At 42.6% G+C, this 26320-nt stretch overlaps 1 protein-coding gene and 1 long non-coding RNA gene across 2 annotated transcripts in view; one reads left to right on the forward strand and one right to left on the reverse strand.

Annotated features, from left to right (window-relative positions):
• LOC138283494 (uncharacterized) overlaps positions 1-25800 on the forward strand; it is a 125323-nt gene extending 99523 nt beyond the window's left edge. Inside the window, exons 2-4 of the long non-coding RNA XR_011201273.1 lie at positions 16528-16648; positions 21803-21942; positions 24504-25800. This is a non-coding gene — a long non-coding RNA (uncharacterized lncRNA). The remainder of the gene's footprint in view (positions 1-16527; positions 16649-21802; positions 21943-24503) is intronic.
• LOC138285869 (LHFPL tetraspan subfamily member 7 protein-like) overlaps positions 1-26320 on the reverse strand; it is a 712276-nt gene that overhangs the window by 628152 nt on the left and 57804 nt on the right. The window lies entirely within an intron of this gene.

Here is a 26320-nt window from a genome sequence, read left to right on the forward strand (position 1 = left end):
GCATACATCTGCATTTTGAATGGGTCTTCCTGGGCTGGGAGGGTGGAGGGCCTGCCCTCACACAAAGGACTGCCACACCCCCTACTGGGACCCTGGCAGACAGGATTGAACTGAAAGGGGACCTGGTGCACTTCTTAGCCACTCTTTGAAGTCTCCCCCACTTCAAAGGCACATTTGGGTATAAAACAGGGCCTCTGCCCTACCTCATCAGACACTTGCTGGATAAGAAACCGGAACCAGAAACTACATCCTGCCAAGAAGAACTGCCTGGCTGCTCAAAGGACTCACCTGTCTGCTTTCTACAAAGGACTGCTGTCTTGCTGTTGCCCTGCTGCCTTGCTGAACTCTTGTCTGGCTGTGAAAGTGCTCTCCAAGGGCTTGGATAGAGCTTGCCTCCTGTTCCTTGAAGTCTCAGGACCAAAAAGACTTCTTCCTTTCACTTGGACGCTCCGTGCGCCGAAAATTTCGACGCACAGCTTGTTTCGCGGCGAGAAAAACGCCGCACACCGACGCTGATCGACGCGACGCCCTCGGGGCGATCGAGACTTCGACGCACAACCTCGCAAGGACAAAGCCGCTCGACTTTCCAGGAGAAATCGACGCGACGCCCACCGTGAGTGCGAAACTTTGACGCACGGCCTCGCAAGGACAACGCCGCCCGACTTCCAAGGAGAAATCGACGCGACGCCTGCCGTGAGACCAAACATTCGACGCACGGCCTCGCAAGGACAACGCCGCCCGACTTCCAAGGAGAAATCGACGCGACGCCTACCGTGAGATCGAAACTTCGACGCGCAGCCCCGCAGAACGACGCGCAGCCGGAAAACAAGCAGGAGAATCCACGCACAGACCCGGGGCATCTGGTAATCCCCGCGATCCACAAAAAGAGACTGTCTGCGCGCCGGAAAACGACGCCCGACTTCCCCGCGTGGAAAAGACCGACGCAAGTCTGTGTGTGCTGAGGAGAAATCGACGCACACACCCCTTTTTCCACGCATCTCTTCTCCTGTGGCCCTCTGAGGAGATTTTCCACCAGAAACCAGGTACTTTGTGCTTGAAAGACACTGTATTGCATTCTAAAGACTTAAGACACTCTATATCACTTCCCTGTGATATTTCTACAATTTTCCATTGCAACTTTATTCTTTTTGACCTACAATTATCCTGATAAATATTATATATTTTTCTAAACACTGTGTGGTGTATTTTTGTGGTGCTATATGGTGGTATTGTATGATTTATTGCACAAATACTTTACACATTGCCTTCTAAGTTAAGCCTGACTGCTCGTGCCAAGCTACCAGAGGGTGGGCACAGGATAATCTTGGATAGTGTGTGACTTACCCTGACTAGAGTGAGGGCTTTTGCTTGGACAGGAGGTAACCTGACTGCCAACCAAAAACCCCATTTCTAACAAAGAATAATGGCTAATATTTTGTGTACAGTCTCATGCCACCAAAAGACGTCATTTGCCCTTAGTGCATTAACTACAAACTGGTGTAATAGACTATAAGGCCTATCTATTGTATGCATTATTTCAGATAACTTACTATTCAGTGCCCCATTTGGCTGGAAATGTAGCACTATTTCTTGAACTCCCGAAAATAATTAAAGAGCACAACTGAACACAAAACAGTTACATCACACAAAGTAGAATACCGGCACAACAAAAGCATAACAGGGTAAAACAAAAACAACAGTCAAAATAGAGCCTAGTGCAACAATGAAAGTACAGCACAACAATAACAGGTGGTAAATGCAGCATAAAAAACATCACAAAAAACATATTCCCACAACAAAAAGCACCACAACAAATCTGCGTAAATATTCTTATTACACTTGAGGCTTGCACCAAGCCCTACGTTACTTATCACCATGGACATGTGATAGCACCAGTCAAAAATGTTTTGTGATGATGGTGTCATTATATGGTAAACAAAAAACATGTATGTGGAAAACGGCCTTGAAGATTACTAAGTATTATATCCAGGGCAAAATTAAAAAACAGGCTCCTTTTCAGACCTAGACCAATGTGGTCCCTGTTATTGCTGGTGACTCCTGGCTGTGGGGCTTAGTGTTACATTATTACTGTTGGTTGAGAATAAGCCTGAAGTCTGTACTGGAACTCAGCTGCTACTCACCTTAACTGCATGGCAGCACACGGACAGCCGAAAAGGACCAGTGATGCCGACATCTTGAAGTCCTCTCTCCCCATCACCAGAGACCAGAGGACTGATGTCCAAAAATTCTAATACTACAAGTGCAGGGGAGCTGAATGATGACTGCAGGGCGATCACCTTAATCACTGCACCAAGTTTTATATTTGTTATTGCAATTTTTCTATTTTCTTCAGTTTAATTTGCTTTTGTTGCAATAATTGAGAGAGACCCGTGTTGTCTGTGGCAAGTCCTATGAAAATGTGGGCTCCCATCACATGCTTGTATGACAGAAGGTGGGGAGTTATTAGATGGATGCTTTATTATTAATCTGCATCAATATCAGCACCACACTATTAACTAGCCCTATATTGTCAAAGTAGATGTGGAGTAAACTAGTAAATCTTCACTTCCCTGTCTATAACTACGTTGATGGTATAGTGGAAGTCAATATTTGTGCAAGTTACAATGCGGGACCACTGACACTACCCCAAACCCAGGGGGAAAGCTTACATTTTGAGTTGAGGTTTTACAGAGTACTCCATTTCGAAAGGTACTAATCGAGGTCGCAATGATTATGACTGTAGATTGTTTAAAAGCCACAATTACTCTTAATAATTGTTTTGTAACTGTATCATTTAGGATACTTTGCATTTCATTGCAAGTTCGTGCTTTTCTTTGTGTCCATCTAGAGATTGAGAACATTATATGTGACTCCTAGTTTAGTTTTCAATTTTTACTTATTACTACAGATAAATATAGGCAGAAAAACATCTATTTTCCTTTCCGTATTTATTTTTAAACTTGGAGAAAAATGCAAATTAGGTTGTATTTTGAATGATTCTTAATGCTGTCAGTCATGACTGAGAGGCCATACGCTGTGCGGATTAACAGGTAAGCAAGTTAAAAAAAGAGAGATAACATTTCCTAATGAGGCTTAAATATCTGTAGACATGCACAAGGTGTATACAGAAATGTGCATGTGTTCATGCAAGTCTGCTAATTTATCATCTGTAGGTATTGAAAGCATGGAGGTCTGTCAGGCATTTAAGTATGAGTGTACATTTAGCAGTTAAATAGATACAGAATTGTACTAGCGTTAGCTTAATTTTTTAACAAAACGTTAAGTATGGAGAGATGAACTGTGAAAAAAAATATGGATGAATGCACACAACAGTAGCTGTAGATTGATATTTTTTATTGCAGCTGTGATAATTGTGGCCCATCAGTACCTCCCTTGATCTAGGCCTTGACTGTTTATCCACGTCCACCTAGAGAGCAAAGACAAGTTTGGTCTCCATCTAAGAACTAGCAATTGGAGCTCTGGTTAATTGGGCTCGCTTGCATCCTCACTTTTTGAGTTATAGCCGCAGCTACATGGACCTGCAAGCCAAAACAAAAATCTTGACAATGGGCAAATAGTGCGAACATTGTGAGATAGCAGAGAGATGGCACTGAGTTAACAGTCGTATGGAGAACAGTGCTGGCCTGTTAGAAGAGTGAGGGTTGATGGGTCATTATTCCATAGGCAAAGCGATGTACAAAGAGGTCCTCATATATATGTTGCACATCACTGCCACATATGATCCTCTATGCAATGTTACATCTATGTGTACTCCTGCCAGGGCCCTTCTAGAAAAGGTGAACTAGGGGAATCCCCTACCCCACATAAAGTCCACTCAAAATTGGAAAAACATTTGTTTGTTTTATTTTAATGCTTATTGTGGGTCCGTGGGCCTCACTCTCTCAGCCTCATGACTTTCATTGCATATTAAGTAGCAATGATTTGAGACATTTCAAGTGTTTGTGAGTATAGATGTGAAGTCAACAGATATGGTAGCTTATGTTATCACCTCTTTACCAATCCACTTATAACAGCATGGAGTCCTGTAACACTCCCTATACTGTACAACATAAAATAGGGAATGTATTCTCCCATCACCAAGTAGTGATGAGTCAATGGCAGTGAAATGATGGAAACAAATGAAAAAGGATGTCTTTTCCTCATCAAGTAAAGTAAATAAATGGGGTTGCTTTATTGGTCTTTGCACAACATATCGAGTTTTAAATATCAAGTTACAGGATTATCCGAAAAAAATGTTGTGATACAAAAATATCGTGATGCAGAAATATCGTTGACAAGAATAGCGATTTTTTAAAGTAAGTAGTATCGTTTTCAAGAATATCTGTGTTGTTAATATTGTTTTCTATAATTTGGTTGTAAAACATATCGTTTTTTAATGACCTATATGCATTTTAGGTGATATATTAATTTTATCTGTTAAATATTGTTTATATAATTGTTGGCAATATTTTTAAATATAGCTTGTAATTTCAAGTGATTTATAATTTTTAATAGTAATTTATAGTGCTGTAGCATGATGTGAGGTTTGTAGGGATACATGGTAGGAAGTTAATTAAGAATAATTAATTAACAATTAATTAGAAATGTATTATTAATCATTTAACTGAATATTAATTATGTAAATTGTGTAGGTATTATATTTTGCAGTTATATACTAGGTGGCGATTGCTTGATTTATAGGGGTATATGATGGGTAGTTAATTAAGTAATAATTAATGAATGTAATAATAAATGTTCAATTGATTACTAAGTATGTAATTTACATAATTATATTTTTAAGTTATATATTAGGTGTGGTTTGTTGGATTTGTAGGGTTATAGAGTAGTAAGTTAATTAAGTAGTAATTGATTTATTATTTATTTGATTGATTATTAATTATGTAAATTGTGTAATATTTCTATTTTTTTAGTTATATATTAGGTGTGGGTTGCTGGGTTTCGAGGGGTAGAGGATGGAAAGTTAATTATATACAAATCTTTCCTAATAAAAGTTTTACATTTCTGGTCAGCTAATAGGTTTATTAAAATATACTATGCATTTGAAGTGAAGTACTTTCCCTACTGTTACACAGGCTGGAGTTGGAACAGTAAGTTTAACCCTTCCTAAGACTAACACCTTCCCTACTGTTGTATAGGGTTGAGTGGGAATAGTAAGTTTTACTCCTCCGAACTCTAATGCTTTCCCTACTGTAGAGCAGACTGGAGTGGGAATAGTAAATTGAACCCCTCTGAAGTCCAACACTTTCCCTACTGTTGTACAGACTGGAGTGGGAATAGTAAATTTTACCCTACAAAAGTTCAACACTTTCCCTACTAATGCACAGATTGGAGTGAGATAGTAAATTTTATCCCTCGGAAATCCAACATTTTCCATAATGTTACACAGAGTGGAGTTTGAATAGTAAATTGTACCCCTCCAAAGTCCAAACCTTTCTCTACTGTTGCACAGGTTGGAGAGGGAATGGTATATCTATTATTCCCAGGCTTTAATGTTTTCCTAATATTATTTAAATGTATGTAATATTCATATTTCATTATGTGTTTAATTGTATATTATTTGTACATATGTTGTTTACTGTTTAGTAAATGTGTGTTTTTGTTCATTTATGTTTAATTATTTTGGTAAATTATTTGGGGCCAGATGTAGGAAATTCCGGCATTGCGAGACGCAAATTGCGAGTCGCAATGCCGGATGCAGGATGGTGTCCCTGACACCATCTGCGAGTTGCAAGGGGGTCGCAAAGGCCCACCTCATTAATATTAATGAGGTGGGTTGCAATTTGCAACCCCCTTGCGAGTCGCAGCACTCACAGGGATGGTGGCCTGCTGGAGACAGCAGACCAGCATGTCTGTGACTGTTTTTTATATAAAGCAGTTTGTTTTTTTTGTAATGCAGCCCATTTTCCTTAAAGGAAACCAGATTCATTACAGAATGAAAAATGAAACGTTTCAGTTTCATTTTTTTCAAAGCAGGCAGTGGTCCATAGGACCACTGCCTGCTCTGAACAAAATGTTTTCAAGGCCATTCACAAAGGGGAAGGGGTGCCATGGGGACACTGGTGGTAACTGAGATTGCTTTGCAACTGCGTTCGCAGTCACAAAGCAATCTTACATCGCGATGTGACTCGCAAATAGGAAGGGGAACACTCCTTCCTATTTGCGACACGCAGTCCCATTTTGCGAGTCGGCAACCAGGTTACCGACTCGCAAAATGGGAATGGGCATCGCAATGTGGGTTTTGCGCTTCGCAAACAGTGATTTTCGCTGTTTGCGAGGCGTAAAAGCCTTGCTACATCTGGCCCTTAATGTTTTGTATTTGATTTTGTTACTTTTTATGCTTTATATATTTATATGTATATATAGATATGTATATGCTTTTTATTGTAATAAATTGGAAAAAATACAAAAAATTAATATAATGTAAAATATATTTTTTATAACAGTGGTATATTATTTATATGTATGTATATATGAACACACAACCACATGTATTTATGTGTGTAGGTTTATATAATTATATCTATATTCAGTATTAAATGTTACTTAATGTATTTAATATACGTTATATTTATATTCTGTATAAAAATTCAAGATTGACTATTTTAAACTACATATATATATATATATATATATATATATATATATATATATATATATATACATATATATATTCCAAAATAATGAGATTTCACTCATCATACGGTTGCACCATAATATGATTTCACAGCTGCCACCACGTAAAAAAGACAATCTTGCCATTCATTGATGTTCATCTGTTTTATTCCAAATAAAGTGCAAATACAGTGCTACTCCCAAGCAAAACTGGAATGTCAACGCATTTCGGCAAACGCCTTCTACTGGACACTCCCCCCATGATCGAAACCTCCTCAAATATCATTTATCCCTTATCTATTCTTACTGCTACAAGGTGCAGATATATGGAGCGGCCATCTTATAACATATATAATGTCTCATAGATAGTCATCCTATATCATATTTACTCATATTCCCCAATGGTCACATAATAGCATATATATCAAATATACTGTGCACATTACTATTATCGGATGGGTCATGATATGAATTGAATGAATAAATAAGTAAATAAATAAATAAATACCATATAGTCATGTTATAGATCACATTTAAAGTATCTTCAATGTCTGATCTATCAATTCAAATACATGCATAAATATAAAATCATAGTTTTTTCTTTATTTCTTTTTTTCTACATGTATATTTGAATACCACAACTTATTAAAAGTAAAGTGACAAATGCATAATCTTATCCTGAGAATTGAAGGTGTACTAACCAATCAATTGCATGGCCTATGGCATTCTATCCTCAGATGATATACCTGTCTCAATATTTTGATATGTATAGTATATTTTTAAAGTGACATTGTGTCTTTCCTTCAGCAAAGGTGATCTCATGCTTATATTGCAATGTATATGATAATACATATCATATTTGGCTCCCTAATGTACATAAATAGTAATAGACCACATTCAACTGTCTGCACCAATAAGCTCTACGTAGCCTCATAGAAAAATTGTGTCTTAATTAAACAAAAAAAAACACAATAGATAAATTGCCGTGTGAAGAAAAGGTGAGATCAAAATTTAAAAAATATATAATAGAAAATCATATCCACAGTATCAGCAATCATGATTTCTACTTTCAACATATAAGACATTTAGGTGCAATATTCATGCAGACAACAACCTTGATGTATCCTGGAACGTATAACCAATATATCAAGTCTATATATGGAAGGAGTCTGTGTACACACATCTAGCGAGTCCCTTTTTCCCTAAGGTTCTATTGGAATCTACTATCCACAGCCTCCTTCATAAATGCACATATAGTTTGGCATCAAGATTGTGTTCCCAAGGATTCTCTGAACCAAGCAATAAAATCATCTTTGATTCCATCCGTCTGAATTCTAGCGTCCTATCACCCAACCTGGGACCTAATTTGATTGATCTAATCCTATGGAAGGTTAAAGTACTACACTCTCCTTCATGGGTGTCCCAGAAATGTTTAGCCAGTGAATAGGGTCTATCTTGGTTTTTGAAGCTCTAAGATGTTGCAAAAAACAGATTTTTAGTTTGTGAATAGTGGTACCTACATATTTCTTCTGGCATCCACACTCAATAAAATAAATCACATATTCAGTTTCACATGTAATTCTGGCTCTCATCATGCACTTTCTTCCTTCAAATGTCTGGAAACTCTGCATGTTTACAGCATATTTGCAGACTTTACAGTGACCACATTTCCAAAATCCCATGCTCTTTTTAGTCAACCACAATGTGTTATCTTTTTTCTTATTTTTAACAAATAGACTCTTAGTTAGATGATCTCCTAACGAGCAAGTCTTCCGATATGTAATTTGTGGATGTTGGCCAATTTCCCCTTTAATGTGTTAATCTTGTTGTAAAACATGCCAGTTACGTTGCAAATATTCTTAAATGCTAGATGTTAGTGATTATATTCTAAAAAGAGTCTTGGATGGGGATCTACTTATTGCTGTGTACTCATTAACATACTAATTCTTAAAAAGCAATTCCTCTCTTGCCTTACATTTCACTCTATTCTGCGCATCAATAAGAAATTTTTATGGCTATCCCTCTCTCTAAAAATCTTTGTGACATAGCCCTAATCTCCTTTCCAAATGTAGTATATATATATATATATATATATATATATATATATACACACACAAAATGTTGTATTATTTTTAACTATATTATTGTGAAATGATTTTTTTTCATTATTTATGTATTTACCATTATAAGCTTAGGGAAACAATATTTGTGCCATCAATATCTTCGACACACTATTTATGTGTCACAATAGTATTCTACTCGACATTATGTCAGTAATCCACTTTATTTTATTGCTGCAGTGAAGCCATTCCTAAAATGGGAGTTATATGAAAAATATCAATTAAATAAACATCAACAAAAGAAATGTTGCATCCTGACTGTGGGCCTGATCACGAGTTCGGCGGATGGGATGACCTGTATGCCAAACTTCCGACGGGGAGGCTGCCGCCATACTGGCTACCTCCTGACTGGGCCAATTACGACTTTACCGCTGGGCTGACGGGCAACCAAGGGCTGTCAGCCTAGCGGGAATGTGGCGGCAGCATTGTCTCTGGCTCATAATCGAGCCGGCAGCAATGCTGCCGCCAGCAGGGAGCACCATCACTCATGCAATGTTCACTGTCTGCACAGCAGACAGTGAGCATTGCGAGGAAGCTGGGCAGGGGGACTCCTGCCCTGCCCATGCCAAGTGCATAGGCAGTGCAGAGCCCCCCTGTGGCTCTTAGAGCTGTTCTCCACCAGCCTTTTTATGGCAGTGAGGCCACCATGAAAAGGATGGTGGGGAACCTGGTTGTAATCAGCAGGGTGGTTCAGACTTCAGAGCTACCCTGGCTGATTCCTACCTCCACCACCATCAGCCCATCAGCATCTAAGATCCTGTCGGAGATAGGGGTAGGTTGGCAGGGCTGCCAGCCAACCTCGTAACGTGGCCGGCAGACTGCCACAACCGCGGCGGTCCAACAGCCACCACGAGTGTGGCTCACACTCGTTATCAGGCCCTATATAGTGTTAAATAAAGAACACTCTATGGTTCCTACTTAATTCAAGTGACATTAATGTGTATGAAGATGGCAGTGGTGCTGGAACATTTCCGAGTGGGTGTGCTGCCATCAGTATCATATCACTGTAGTCACAGGGACTGTGAAAAATTCAATTGTTTCGCAAAGAACAAGTGTAGCAAATCAAGTTTTAGCAAATGGTTATCATTTGCACATCACCAAGATAAATATCTTGATTTGTTTTGCTGCTATTAAAATTTCTGCTTCCATCACATTCAGAATTACAAAAAAATGTCTGCTTTATTTGTGCTTTACTAACTGCTGGTATATTTTGAAATGTTTGTACTGTTCATTCACAGGTATGTACATTTTGTTGTGTATTAGAAAAAGAGTCAACACCATGCAGCCTTTTCTTTCACACTTCCTGTCCACAGGCAAGATTGTCACATGGTTCACCTTACAAAATCCTCTGACTTTGTGGTCAGAGAAAGAAAAGTAAACACCAGTCTCTGGGTTAAAAGAACAAGCAGCAATTTGTTAGAAGACAGAGCCTGACATTTAACCTCTGTACATGAGCACACAGCAAATGTGACAACATAAAAATAAAACTGAAATGCATCTTTATCGATTATTCACCTTCTGAGCTCCAGTACGGTTATTTTGGGGGTGCTGCTACACCCCAGACTCCAATTTCCTGCAGCTATGGAAAGGGGTATAAATGCCTTTTGCAAGAATCTATGTGTAACTGGCAAGACACTGGGCCTGATTATGAGTGTGGCAGTCTTACGACCGCCACACTCGCGGTGGTGGTCTGGACAGTCTGACTGCCACATAACAACCCTGGCAGTCCGGCCACCAGGGAACCGCCAGCTCCACCAGGATCTTGGATCCTGGAAGTGGCAGAGATCCAAATCCATCAAGGCAGCGCTGCCCTGCGGATTACGACCTTGTTCTCTGCCAGTCTTTTCATGGTGATAACACCACCATGAAAAGGCTGGTAGAGAGCAGGTGCAGGGGCCACAGGGAGGCCCCTGCACTGCCCATGCAATTGGCATTGGGAGTGCAGCCCCCCCCCCCCGCCCAGCAGCATTGCAATGTTAACGGTCTGCTTTTGCAGACAGTGAACATTCCAAGGGTGCTGGTGCACCATGCTGGCTACAGCATTTCCGTTGGCTGAATTACAAGCTGGAGATACTTATTTAGCCTGTTTCATGCTAGGGCAGAGGGCAGAAACTTAGGTTCCACCCTCCAACCGAGCGGGAAATTCTTAATGACTCTGGTGGGGAAGTCGTTGAGTAGGTGGTGGACACCCTGTCAGGAGTTTGGTGGGCAGAGTTTTCCATCCACCAAACTCGAAATGAGGCCCATTGTGTTGAATCCTTGCAGGGATATCGCTACATTTCATATTTGTAAAATTTATAAAATGGATAACACTGAGCTACCAGGATTCTTTTTTATTCACAGTAGTACATAACAAGAAAATATGCAGTAGTGTGTGCTACGTAAAAAACACAATTCATGTAATTGTTAATTGAACAAACAAGGTTTCAGTGGCAGATGACAAATTAATAAAGAACATGTTTGAGTAGTGACACACTTTGCTTAAAGTGCTTTTAAAAAACTTCAAAGTGCTACTCAAAAAATCGGCAGTCTGTGACGGTGACTATAGGTTTGATGGTGGTGCATGATTCTTGACGAATGTGTGACTACAGGACCGTAACTCCGCCAGACATGCATAATTTATGGCTAGCCCACGGACAGGGTACTTTAAAAAGAGAAGGCGTCTTAAAATTAAAATCAAGTGAGAGCAATAGGCCTCACACGTATGAATGACGCTTTGGTGTGCAAGGCAGGGAAAGTTGTTATTGGCGCTGGTGAAGGCCCCTAGATCAGATTGGGCTCTTAGAGAGGGCTGAAACATGTTGGCTCTGGATTAATGTTTCCAGGGAGCATAGTTAACGCATAGGAAACAAAAAATGACTTGGTTTTATCTATACCTTTGGTACACTAAAATAAAGAACAATTATTGGGATATACCAATAGGTATTTTTAAGTATGATCTGGACCCCTGCTATTGTCCAGTTGACATTTTATATAGTACTCGCAAAAGTTCTTGGTTGAGTCCACCCCGGTAGTATCATCTTACCGGGACGTGGCTCAACAGTTGATGATGAAGCATGCCACTATTTAGCAGGTGAGGCGTCTATTCCAATTTTTGGAGGAATTTATCCGGTGAATCTAATGAGAGGTTAGGCTCAACAATAAACCCCATTTGGACGAATGATCCTGGTTGCTTTATAACTCCCTCAACCTAGTTATTATGGCGTGATATTGTTTACTGTTTGGGAGAACGTGACTGGGTGATTTTCTCTCACTTTCGATTAGTGATAGCATGAACTTTAGTCAAAGACATGAATCGTTTAGCCAAAAAGGTATTTGAATTTGTTACTGAAAGCGTAACATATTCCCAGCCATATGGCACTATTGCACTGCTACAATACAATATCTATATGCTTGTGTGTGGGTAGGATAAATAATGGACTATTATGTTCTGAGGCACAGCGCTAGAGGTGGGCAAACCAGAGAACTCACAGGAAGACCTGACCCTCCTTGTGTAGTGAGCTAACATACTGTAGCACACCTAATTTCACAGCTTATGCATTCCAGACATGCCCTATATAAAGATGTTCTTGCTTGTGCACAGCTCTGGATATGGCCATACATAGCAGGTAACGGGCGGATGGCATGCAGTGGTGTAATGTAAAATGATTGTGCCCCCCTGGAGAATGTGAAGGAGTCGGATTCTCTCATATCTTACAGATATTCATTGGTCTTGAGCAGAATGTGGCCCCTCCGAATGGTTTGGGAACCCCTGATGAGTTGGAAGCCTCCTGCGCTGCAGAGCCTGCAGGGGTCTGTGTTACGCCCCTGGGGGCATGGCCTGTGCACAGAACCACCATGCACATTATGCAATGGTCGCCGGGCGCACGGCCTTTCCATTAGACCGTTTGATTTTTTCCTGGTCCCCCACTCGTCTTGGTGACCCATCCGTGGTACTTCATGGCCCTCCCAGACCCGGAGCCGAGCCGCGCTCCTGCCGACATCTATCGCACAATAAGGTACACCACATGCGATTATTACCTTCTTGAATCCCCCCTTCCGCCCCCGTGGTGTTTTCCGTACGACTCTGATTGATATAGTCAGCACTTAATGGTGACATACGTGCAATCTCAGGGGGGCTGTGCGGTGATTGGGGATGCGCGGCAGCTGCTCCCACAAAAGGGGCACACATCGCCGTCCGCCACTCCTTCCATGCTTCACCAACTTGAGTTATTGTAATAAAAACAAGAGCTAACTAAACACCGTGTCCTCTCTAGAAGGGATGTGGAGGGCAAAGGGCCCGCTGCCTCAGAAAGTCGGGGGTTGGGGCGGGGAGGGGGCGCTAATGATGCTGTTTTATGTAGGGGGCGGTGGATGGCGGTGAAAGAGAAAGAAAAATGGTAGGGAAGAGAGAATTAGCACATCAATGGCGCGAGCTTGGCCTCCATCAGGAGACGTAAACCCCTGGTTAATGAAATGTTAATTAGGTGCCGCGCTGCAGGCAGTATTAGCTGCTGGACGGTCTGCTATCACCGCCTCTTAACGAGAAGTACCCGGCCTGGGGTGAGGCAAAGCCGGACTGCGTGCTGTGCCGCGGCTCGACATCAAAACCGCGGCACGCGGCCGCCGTCTAGGCCCGGTTTAACTTTCTGACTCCATTAGAATGTTTGACAATATATCTTCATGCACCCGCGATACGTACGAGTCTCTTCTGTAATTGTGTTGTCCGAGCTACGTCTTAACTAGTGCTTAATTTGAGCCGGTGGTTGCAGGCGGGGTCCAGCAGCATTCTTTTTGGGGACTGAGACCTATTTTTTTTCCATCATCAGACTTTCTCCCAGAAGAAGAGTGAGAAGCAGGCAAAGGATGAAAGCAAGATGAAATAAACTCAGATAAACGGTGATAAAGGAAGAAAGCAGGGATGAAAACGAGCTGGCAAGAGTGAAATAAAAGGGTAGGGCGTGGCTGGTGGTGGATGAAAGAGGCAGGAAGTGAAATCAGCACTAGATAGCCTTGGTATTGGAAAAATAAGACATTCAGCGGCGCTGATGGACTTCTGAGAAAACACTGGACACCGCCAGCCTTTCCTTGACAAATAATCACTGTTTTTAACAGCGCGTTTGCACGACCGTCCGCAGTGTGACTAGAAGGCATCAAGCTGGCACATGGGCCTGAGCTGCGAAGGGTAGGACTAGGTATTTCACTTTGGAGTGACTCTATTATGGCGCCTTTCGATGTGTTTAGCGCTGCAAAAGTTGCGGAGAAATATTTTTTGGTTAGCCAACGAATTTAAATACTCGCGCGCTGTCACACACGGACACACAGAGAGATTGACACACCCACCGTATAGCGCACACGGATAGACAAACGTACAAGCTTGAATTTCACAAAAACACAGGCAAAAGATCGCACAAGCTCACACTTGAGAGAGAGAAACAGACACAAACCCACAGAAGACGCAGACAGGATCACAACATGCTGAGATAGAAGTACACCCGAATAGCCACAAACACGCAGTCAAAAAAGAAGATGTCTTTTGAAGACTGGGCGCGGCTCTTTTCTGCGTGAAATCATGGACTTGGAAAAGTCACGTTATCCCAAAGGCAAGTTTTGTTTTTCCACAAAAGGCCCGCGCTGACTCTCTTGCACTTTAGGTTTCACGCATCAGTGGCTGTTAAACAACTTTTGAGAGGTGTCTGTCTTGGGTAGCCCATGTTACCCTGCCTGAAGGTGACACGGGCTTCAGAGACTGACATTCTTCTCGGCTTCTGCTTGGAACCATGAGGCTGGATGGTAGGCGGTTCCCGCTGAAAATGTTAAGACCTAGACTTCTGCTTGGTGCCTTTATTCGGTGAAAACCCTTTACAACGAATGTCCCAAGAGATTATGTTTTTGACTCTATTCAAAACTCCTAAATTAATGAATGATTCCATTCAGTTGAGCGCTGAGCGGCTGTAGTTTGTGAAATCTCACGGGCGTGCCATTTAACTTCACATTGCAATTGGTTGGATTAGTCCCACTGCAATTGATTGGATTGTTTAACTCTTTCAACATAAAATTGTTTTTGAGGGAAGTTAGGCTCTTGGTCAGGCTGCATGCTTTGCACCACTGACTCGGCAGTTTTTCACTGTTCACCGGAAAAGTTTGCACCAGCACCTGCACCGATCGATTAGTGCAAAATGTAATTTGTAGTTAGCAAATGTCATTTTCCCACTGATCAGTCCGTGCAAAACTAATTTTGCGCTGGTTGGCCAGGGCTAATGTGGAATGCAAAACTGCCCATCTTACCAATGCTAAATTGCTCTATCACTGTTTCAAAGAATATCATCTTGCCATTGTGACTATGAATCCGAACTCTTTCTCTGTTTTGCACTCATTTTGTACCTTATGTGTACATGGATTTATATTGATAAGTGTGTATCTGGACCCGTTCTTGTAAAGCAATATTTATTCAAATGACCTAATGATGCGCCTTTTAAGATGCATGCACGGTACAGCTGTGATAAATGCCTTGGCATCTATGTGTACGTTGCTTGCGCTGTCACAGCTTTCCTTCAGTTTCACAGGACAGACATTTCCTCATTCCTCTTGTTATCACATCCACCAATGAATCAGGTATATGATCACTTGGAAGACCTTGTCAGACATCTTGTACTAGGATTGTATCCACTGGCTGGAGAGATTGTTCTTGCTAAGGCAAGTTTATTTCTCCTACAGGCAACAGCTGTAGTGGATGTTCTATAGATCTAACTGGAGGAGATTAACTCCTCTGTGAGACCAAGATACCTAGGGGGTGACAGGATTTCATGATGGGTTATCTCCCCATACAAGACATCTGGAGTGGTCATCTCTTCTCGGTGATGGTAACGGACTCATTATCAGTTATAACAGGTTTTGAGGACACTTCTGAGTGCTGGGTATAGAGCAGAATTAGTGGAAATCTGACATGCATCAACAGACTCCAACCGGAAGTGAAGAAGGATTTCCTATCAAGTAATCTTCAGCAACTGTCCTCTTTGTAGAAGGTTCTCAGTCTAATGCCAGACACAGCAGTTCTGTTTCCAGGAGATTACTTAATTGCATGCAATTGGGGTCTGCTCTAAAGCTAGTATTTAGACCTTTCTGGAGTTTGGATTTCTGTAGTCCCAGTCACCTGCCTCCTTTTTTCAGTCAATTGAACCCTTGTCACTGAATATCAGATCGGAAGTGACTGATCTATGAGCTCTGGAGAAGTGTGGTGACACTGCCAGTTTCTATACCACTAGGTTTTATGTGTGGTGTATACAATCTGCCACATGGTTCAGTTTCCAGAAATTGACACATAAGCGGCTACCTGATTCAGAACTCTGATTATAACTGTATTGGGTAATCCAGTGTAGGCGATGCTGCAGTCATCAAAGCATTCCATTACCAAGGTTCTGGTTAGCTCCACTCTGTGCTGGGTTTAAGGGAATCTGGGCGTGTCAAGAAGATGGGATAGCTGGAAACTGACACCCTTTACCACTCTATTGACCTGGGGTGCAAATCTAAGATCTGGGTTGATCTCACATGTTTTCCTTTCTGAAATGAGCTCCAGGGTTACAAGCCCCTTAGAGTGGCAGGAATCAGGTTTAACCAAACCCAGAAATAAACTATCAGTTTTGCTACATATACAAAGAAAAAGCTCTGTTTCATCTATTGGTAGATGTGGTGAAGACATTTGATATGCTTGGTTAATTAAAAAGTAGTTCTTCAGATGTTTAAGAATCTCAGTGGCCTCTATGTATAATTGAAAATGTACATGATGTTTCCCCAGAACTTACCTAGAAAGTGTATCAGAAGAATTTTCCAGATGCTGACCTTTAGCCTTTTGAGATGAGAAACATGGTTGGCGGTGTCAGACGCTTCTGAAAACTCAAGAAGCATGAATATGCTTGGTAAGATGTTCCTGTCTGATTCCTTTCAGAGTGATTTAATTTCCTCTTCCTGGTCTGAAACCTAACTGTTGCTCATAGACAATGAGATTTCCTATAATTAGCAAGTCAGCTCCCCTTCCACATTTTGACTGAAATTTGATAGACTTGATATTGGTCAGTACGTCATACAATTTGTGTGTCCTTTATCAGTTTCTTCAAAAGGTTTTAGAAAATGTGATGCTTTAGTGGGCTTATGTTGTACATGATGCCATGCGTCAGAGACACTGTCATCCCCTGTAAAATCTGATCCAAACTTCACCGATTTCTGGAAATAGTGAAACACGTCTTTTTGAACATAGTGAAACACAACTACCATTGAAACAATCAACCAAAAGCACCAACGCAACCGTCCCAAACACTATGCATGAACAAGGAAGAAGCAAAGTGTATTCACAATCCTAAATATGTCAGACAACTAAAAATACAAATTATGACTGGATACTGCAGAGTTTGCATGCTCTTCACAAAGGAGTATCCTTCGACACATGACGTGAGGGCTGAAAGCATTCTCTTCAAGGGTGTTGGGCAGTCCTGTCGCAGATGGACTCCCTAGTGCATGGAAAATCAGAGTGTGGCTGCAGGCCGCATGCGGCCCCTGTGACCTTTACATGTGGTCCCCTGGGCAACAGGAGCACTGGGCAGCTGTTTACTCAATTCAGCACTAACAATAAAAAATATTAAATAGACAGGCAATTGATTATTTCAAGCTTCATTGTTGTTAGAGAAAGAAGGCAACGAGGGAGTCCTGTACTTAACTTTAGAAACACCTTCATTTTTAAAGACGTCTTGAAGCAAAAGTTTGAAAAGATGACAGTCATCTTTAATAAAAAAAAGTGCATTTAGTTAACATGCAGGGACATTTCCCCTTAATGCAATTTATTATATCAGCGTATTGAGAAGTGATTTAAAAGTGATCATTTTCAAACATGAATTTAAAAACATTAATTCTTCCCACCACCCTGACAACAACGCCAATGGCAAATTAAAGAGGCAAGTCAGTTGTCATCACATTTTGGGTGGCCTGGGTTCCTATTAGACATGAACAACATTATAGTTTAATAAATCAAACACATGAGCAGGTTTTGTACAGTGCACACCATGAAATCATGCACTTCGAGATCCTCTCATATATGATAATAAAGTAAAAGGATGGAAGGTGAAATTAAACAATTGCATAGGATAACACAGGGCCATATGTACGAACACATTTTCCCATAGACACAAAATGGGTAAAACCCTTTGCTACATCTGGCCCACAATTTGGAAAAGTGGGGAAGTTGGGATTAATCCCAGGTTTTCTTGTTTCACATTGTTCAATTTAGCCACTAGAAGTATATCCTTCCCTTCGCTTACCCCTACCTTACTGCCAATCTCCCAACTCCTCACCCAACCGCCACCCCCTGGCATCAATGCGCCCCTCGGGCACATCACAGACCAAACTTTTTGGCCCCTGGGAAAATGTTTGTGGGTACCCATGCCCTACTGGCTATTTCTTCTGAGTGTTGGTGAAAGGGATCACACCTGTTGGCATAATGGATCACCACTTTCTTGAAGAGGAGGAGAGTGAGAAGGACAGAGACTGCTTCAGAGCAAGGGCTTTCACCTTCACACATTGACCTTGGACACTTCTTTGACACTAAACAGTCCTCCACCAGTGGTAGGCCTTGCCTCTGGAACTCCCTCCAGCTGTCACTCAGAATCCAACCGGATCTGTTCACATTCAGTAAGCTACTGAAAACCTATCTATTACAGCTCCACCTTAACTGGCTGTTCTGTATAATCTGCCTAAGTGCCTTATCGTCACATTTCCTCTTACTTTACTTTCTATTGTTTCTCCTTCCTTAATTGAGTTGTATTTCTCCGGTTATTTGTAAAGTGCACTTACACCTTAGGTACAGTATTGCTATAGAAAATGGGGAATGAATAGTAATATGACACTTCTTACCAGAGAATGACAGGAGAAGGGAATATGTTTCGTCACAAGCAACAGAGGTACAAAACCTGAACAAAGTTTACTTTTGTGCCAGTTACACTACTCATTGGAATTAGAACTTCCAGCAGAGCTTCAGGTGCAAGCAGCTGGGCCTATTCACAATTTTATTCTTCCAATGACAATGAGATGAGTTACACCAAGGGACAAACTGTTTGTGTATGTTATCATCTATATCAGGGATACTCGTTGTACGGCCTGATTGGACGGTGGCGGCCTTCCTGACTTCTACATGCGGCCCCTTGTCTTACAGCCGCATTGGACTGATGTTTACTTGATTGAGGTTTAACATTCAGAAATATGTTAAGCATGCAAGCATTTGTTTACATCTTAACTGAAGGAAAGGAAAAGAAGCACAGAAGGTGTCCTATACCACTTATTTTTAGGAACATCTTCATGTTTAAACACATTGTGTAACATACATGTAAAAATGTGATAAAGTTTCTTCAAAATTCAAGAGTGTATTTCTTTAAACTTTGGAAGCTTTTTACCTTAGTACATCAAATGATATCACTGCACTGAGAGGCATGTATTAAAAGTGTTTGTTTTCAAACATGAAATTAGAAACTTTCAAGCCTCCTTTTGCCCCATGACAATGCCATTATCGAACCAAAAGGTAAGTCAGTTTTCATGTGCACCCTCTTTGTGAGTGAGGTTATTGTTATACATCTAACAATGCTCTAGATTATTAAAACGATCAAAAGAGAATGTTTTGTACAATGCACACACTGAACTCATGTATTTAAAGGTGCTCTCATTTAAAGTGAAGAAAATTGAGGCAAAGTAAAATAAAATAATTGTCTAGGATCAGGCAATTTGGTTACACGAGGAAGGCAGGTTTTCTAGTTTCACATTGTGCAATTCAGCTACTAGATGAGCCGCTCTTTTCACCTCTCATTTTATATCAAAAGCTAATTCTTTGTCATTAATTCTTGCCATGTGAAGTTTAAGAATGGTGCCAGCCACATAAAGGCTCGGTTTGTTTGGACTTGAGGATCCAAGATAATCTAGAGCTTAGTTAGAGCAAGGCACCTGGCTCGAGCCTTCAGTGGTTCACCCATCTCTATCACATAAGCAATTAAAAGAACAAATGCATAGGAAGGACATGATTTGTTTGTCCATTACCAATTGGGTGAAACAGGAATACCAACATCACTGTACAGGATTCCTTATTTCAAATTTCATACGTTTTCACTACAACACGTTTCAGTGAGTGGACTAGGAGACTGGGTGTTCTCACCCCTATGGGTAAAATCAAATGATTGTTTGGTTACAGTCCTATTTTCTTACCATATACTTACGACCAGTGTTTTCATTGATTTATGCTTGTCCTGTCTTTGTTTAAAAAAAAGGAGCAAAGCAATATGTTCAGAAAGTGATTGCCCACTGTTTGTCATAAGGGAAGGCACAGATTAATAAAAAACATGACTTCTGGTCCCATAGTTTGCATCTTGCTCATTACACAACTGGGATGTGAGTGGATAGATGGTGAGACTAGGGGGCTACTCTGTTGTTGAAGCTGCCCAGAACGTAAATACAGAGTTCACAACTGCAAAGTCTTAGCCAGAATTAAACATCAAGAGCCAGATTTACCAATGTGTCACCCAATGCCATGCAGTGCAGCAGTCAGCAATGCTGCTCTGCATTGTGGGACAGGGAGAGAGTAGAAGCGTGCCATATTTACAAAGATATAGCCCTCTCTTCCTCTCTCCTTTGCACTAGTGCAGAATTTTGCTGCTGAGCACCACGCACACAGCTTTGCACCATAGCGCAAGGGTGTGTGCATGAGTCTAACATAGGCTTTATACCAGAAGGGTTCCCTTCCAGTAGAAAATACTATGCCTAGGCAACTTTGAAAACGTTTCCTACTTTGTATGTGTACTGCACAGTGCAGCACACATGCGAAGTTGGAAAAGAAAGGAGAACTGAAAAAATTTCTCCTTTTAACACCTTATTTCAATTGGCGTTAAATTTTGACTGAAAACCCTGCCTCAAATTTTTGGTAGGTAGGGTTACTTAAAAATCTATGGGTAGTTGCATGTGAACAACACTCATCCATGGAAAAGCCCCGTGATGCTAAGTAATGAAAAGCAGTGCTTGGCACTGATTTGTGTTACTTTCAGACTACTTTTTAGTGCAAAACAAACTTTGTGCTGGAAAGTAAATTACTAAAAAAATATAGGTGCTTGTTTGCATCACTTGTGTGACATCTGGTGCATGTCTCCGAATTTCATGGCTAAAACTTTCCCACTGTCCCATGTCTAGCAGTGGAGGTTGAGTGTTTGTGGCTGTTCACCTCAGTGGATTACACACCTTGTTGGGGAGGACTTGTCAAGGGTTTGTTGTAGCACTTGCAACGTAAATGATTACGGGCCTGATTTAGAGTTTGGCAGAGGGGGTTACTCCATCACAAATGTGACAGATATCCCGTCCGCCATATTGCAATCCCGTAATAGCCTATGGAAATTGTAATACAGCGGACAGGATATCCATCACTTTTTTAAAAGAGTACCCACAATCTCCAAATCAAGCCTCATATTTCTAAGCACTCCTAATATTTACAGATAAGAGTCTAAAGACATGAGGAGACTGAGAGGCCTAAGATTCCATATCATTCCAGTTCAACAGTTGTTACTTCCATGTATACTTAACTCGTTAACGGTAAAAATAGCAAGCAGAGAAGGCTTGATTCAGTGTGTGAGAAAGAGATAGCAACTGAGATACAGCATAAAAGTATTGTCAAATCTCTGACTCGTCTTGAGACGAGGGGCTTAAGTTAGAGGGCAGTGGAAAGAAACTCTAAAAATGGCAAAGGCTCCCCCCAACTTAGAGGAACAGCACATACGGTGGTTTTCACCGGGCCTGAAGCCGGGGGCCGGCAGTGTGATGCATCGCTGCCTCACTGCCTCGCAGTAAAGCAGGAGGTGATTGTGTCCTATCAAGGTTGTGGCACTGATAGCACTTGTGATTGTGCCAAACCCCCTGCACTGAGAAGCTGCGAGGGTGTCTCTGTTTCCCACTCGTCACCTTGTGAAATCCCCACACTCACACATCGCACCCAACAAGGGATTTTATTTTTCACCTGATGATTTTCTTTTGTTCCTTTTTGTTTCCCTTTCCTTCAGGTCCAAGACTCAGTGTGCTCCACTCCGCACACTGCAGATACCTTGAGCAGAACAAGCCTTCTCCTGCCCGTGGGCTAGAGGGTGTCTCACCTGACCAGTGGCAGCACCTGTAGGGGGTCGCTGCTGTTGCATGTGAGAAGGTATTTGGGAGTCCAAGTCTAAAGTGTTTTTTTGCTGGGTAGGGTGGATTTCTTTGTGGGCCAAAACAGCCCCATCATTTTTAGTATCTGGGATCCTGGTGCACTTGGCAGTTCATGGTTACTGAGTCTGTGTAGTCTCTGAATAAAGGGCCTGTACGTGTTTTATTGTGTTGCTGTGAGAAGGCAATATACCTAGTATAGTGGCATTGTTTGGGGCATTTGTGTCCTGCCATTTTTGAGGTGTGTGTCCTAGGAGGTGAGTCTAGCCTTTAGGTGTGTTAGTCAAAGGACACAGGTTGGTAGGCTGCAGGTTTGGTAGGCTGCAGGTTTAATTTTGTGGGGTCAGGCTTTTATCTACACTGTCTTGTGCTTGCTTTGGGACCCCTTGTTTACGTTCCGACAATGCCTTGTGATGCGCGGAAAGGTGCTAAGCACCTGTGCACTGAGGTGGTTCTGGAGGCATTAAAGCGTGGAATGGACACCATGGATGAGGCTTTTGCATTGATGAGGCTGCAGACTTCTGCCAGCCAGTGCAACATGCCTGCAGAGTCAGCAGAGCCAGCAGAGAGGCCTAGAAGGCCAGGTGTGGCTCTGAGGGTGGCATTTCCCCCGGTTCTGAAGATGGCCCGGGGGCAGGGTACACAACAGGGGGATTCTCTGATACAGTCAGCAGCTAACCCTAGAACAATGGGGCCCAGGTCTGTGTCAGAGTGGAAGTGGCATGGTGGGTCAGACCCTGGTGGCAGATAACTCAGGCCAAGTGGTGCCTCAAGGTAATATCACAGCAGTAATGGGGCCTGTGGCTGGCATTGATATTGTCCAGAATGGTGACAACTATATGGCAATTGGGGTTACACCTGCGGTGGGCTCTGGCCAACCAGACTTGGTAGCTAATTTACCCAGTGTGTTGCTTTGGCTCTCCAAGGTGGGGATGTTGTCTGCCCCCCTTTTTGGGGGTTCCTTGTCGGTGTTGTTGATGATCTGGAGAATGCTAGGCAATTGGTTGCACACTTTGTCAGTATGGTTAGTAGGGGTACACAGGAGAGTGCCATGTCTGTAGTGGGTATTGCTGGGGTTAGTGGGATGTCACCGGTCAATTCTGCAGCCCTGTCCGGGAGTCAGGTGGGGCCGGTCAGGGTCACCCCTGTGACAGGGGTTGGTGGGCCACCCCCAGCCAGTGGCGCAAGTACCTTCAGCATCAGGCATGGTGTTCAGTGGGCTGTACACCCAGGGGCACAACTGCAAAGGTGATGGCTCCCTCTACACGGGAACCCACAGATTCATGTACGGGGACATAATTACCGGCCATGGTTTTGGGCGATGTACGGTTTGAGCATGAACAGCTGGGCAGGCATTTTTCAATGGATGTAAAAGTAAAAATTTGGAAGGGGGCATACTTAGACTTTTATGAGTTGCTTGTTGATAAGCCCGAAAGAGTGGAGGCTAAGCGCTGCAGGGAACGTTCTCACTCAAGGGACTGTGGCCATTAGCCTTGCAAAAAGAAAGAGAAAGAAATACGGGTAAACTGGGTAAGAGGTTTCTCAATTTACCAGGCAATATGACAGTAGTAGAATGCATCATTCGACAGGCAGCAACATGCAAAATGATTCTGAGGTTGTTAAAGGGGACTGTATTGCAGTATACAAGGCTAAATGTCCTGTTTGAAGCCAAACATGTTCCTGGCATGTTGAAAACGCTGCTGATGCATTATCTCATTTCAAGATGCAGGCTTTCAGGTTCCATCACCCAGGAGCAATGGAGTCCCCTTTGCCTTTCCCAGACAATCTGTGGTGGCTTGGTATCCAAGTTTATCAGACAGCCAGCTTAGCACCCAGGACCAAGCGTGCCTATGATGGGGCATTTTAAACATATTGCAAGTTCTTGGGGCACGTACGGGAGGTGGATTGGTTTGCCTCCATTTCAGTCCTGTGCCAGATAACACAACACGGCAATATTCTTTTTTGCAAAAATGGGGGCCATCTGCAGGTGACCGGATGAGGTCCACCTCATTAGGGCGGCATTTACCCTGGCTTGCTATGGTGCCCTCAGCGGGAGAGAGTTAGTGGCCAAAAACAAGAGGGATTTTGGTGGGGATTCGCAGCTGGCACATATTTAGTGGTTGGAGGGGTCCCTGGTGATTAATATCCCCCACTCCAAGGCATACCAGGCTGGTAGGGGTGACCACACTCTATTACTCATGGCCCCGGGTAATGCATATTGCCCCTTGAGTAACCTTTTGTCATTTCTAGCTCGTCGGCCCCGGGAAATGGGAGGTCCCTCCTGGTTCATGCTGATGGGACTCCTTTGACCAAGTTTCAGTTCTGCAGAATACTTAATGGGGCCCTACGGGCGGCGCGGTAGAACCCTGCTGAGTTTGGCTCTCACTCCTTTAGGATAGGTGCGGCCACTGTAATAGCAGCAATGGGGCTCAAGAGCTCAGCAGTGCAAAAAATTGGCAGGTGGTCCTCGGATTGCTACAATCGCTATGTTAGATTGAACATGTTGGAGCCACTACATCTAATCCCTGTCTTTTCTCCACTTTTTCTCTCCTATGGACACAGGTGGTGGGCACGGAGATTCAAGTCAACTGCTGGATTTCTTGGTGACCCCTGTCATCGCGCAGGCAACAAGAAGTACAGAAGTGCTGGTTCTGAGCTATTTGTATGTGGATTGCACTAAAGATGTTTATTTTGCAGTTCGTTTTGCAGTCAGGACGCAGCAGGCAGATTACCACCTGTCCTTTTATGGTCGAGGAAGGCTGCATTTGGCCCATTTGAGAGCTTTGCTGGACAAAACGTTACCCACGGGGTACACAACCCTGGGGTTCATTGTAATGCATCTCAGTGGCAACGATTTGGTGCACATTGTCTGGAAGTATCTGTTCAAAGTCTTGATCTCTGAGATTGGGTGGCTTGCAAAGAAGTTTTTGCACATTGTGCATGCATGGTCTAACATCATTCCAAGGCTACAGTGGAGGGGAGGTAACTTGGTCAGGGCTTTAAATGACTCAGTGAAGGGAATAAATAACAAAACTGGTAAGTTGTTCAGGTCGCCTAGGCTGTTGTTCATACCTCATGGCTGTATAAAAGATGAATGTTTCTTCCTATAGGACAGACTTAATTTGTCAAAGATCAGTAACGAGATGTTCCTAGAGGGTCTGCTGGGCTGGTTGATTCACCGCCTGCCTTAGGGTGATTGATCGGGGGAGGCCAGATAGTAGGTGAAATATGCTGGCTTGTGGAGGGTGAGGTCATGATTGGTGGGACAGTTTGGGTCCCTATAAGGCATACCTTTTCCTTAGATAAACATAACAGCCATGTCATGGGGCCCTCTGAAGGGTGCTTGCAGCAAGTTGAATGGAGGTTGCAGGAGTGCGGGGGTTGGAAGTGAATGCTGACACCTGGTCCTTCTGGCCAATCATGGGTATAGGCGCATTGGGGGCAGAGCAAGCACTGGCCCTTGGGTGGGATAATGATGGGTGTAGGCGGTGCCCATGGTAGGTATCCTCGTGGGCAAGTGGGCCCCCTGCACAGGCGTACCCTGGGAGGGTATGCGGGTGGGTGGGGTCCTTCCCTAAGAAGGGACCCACCCCAGGTGCATTGACAGGAAAGGGAAGTTCAGGAGCAGGAGACACCACTGGGACCAGTCATTATCTCACTCAAAGACCGAAATTGTGGATACACAGGAACACGTCTATATATGGTTAGGAAATCTGATGTATTAGCGTCCCTGTTGAGGCTTGCCATCAACACATGTAAATAAAGCTATAAGTATGAAGGATTACAGTATATAATAATGGGAAAGGTTTTGTGTTTAACTGCAAATTTTGTGCTTTTAATAAAACACGGCCAGGGTTTCCCAAACCCTAACCCAAAAGAAATGTAATTTTTTTGTGTCTGCCTAAGGTGGGGTGGAGTGCGTGTGTTTTGGGAAGAGGTGAAGTGTCAATTGGGGAGGCCTCATCGATACTGGGCCATGTAACTCCATGACTCACAGACCACACCATGTACATGCCTCTCTCCCCTCACCTTACTCGCCCCCATCACTACCCTATTGGCACCAATGTGTACAAAAGACAGACTAAAATTTCTGTCCCCTGGGGTAATGTGTGTGAGTATCTATGGTATTTATCAACAGCAAGTTTACACAGTTTAAGTAGAAAGATTTTTAGCTGGGATTGCACTGTGAGTTTTAATGGGCGCACGCCAAATTTGTAATGGTGCCAAGCACTACTGGCATGGACTGATGAGCCTACAGCGCTTTAGCCATGGTCTATTTGTGTGAGGTATACCAATGACTGTTGTAATAAACAACAGAAAATCACATAGTAAATGTACCCAGAGGAGTTCAAAATGAGCTTTGTTGTCACCAGCTCAAG

This window comes from Pleurodeles waltl, chromosome 3_1 (genome assembly GCF_031143425.1).
Source record: "Pleurodeles waltl isolate 20211129_DDA chromosome 3_1, aPleWal1.hap1.20221129, whole genome shotgun sequence".
In the NCBI taxonomy this organism is placed as follows: domain Eukaryota; kingdom Metazoa; phylum Chordata; class Amphibia; order Caudata; family Salamandridae; genus Pleurodeles; species Pleurodeles waltl.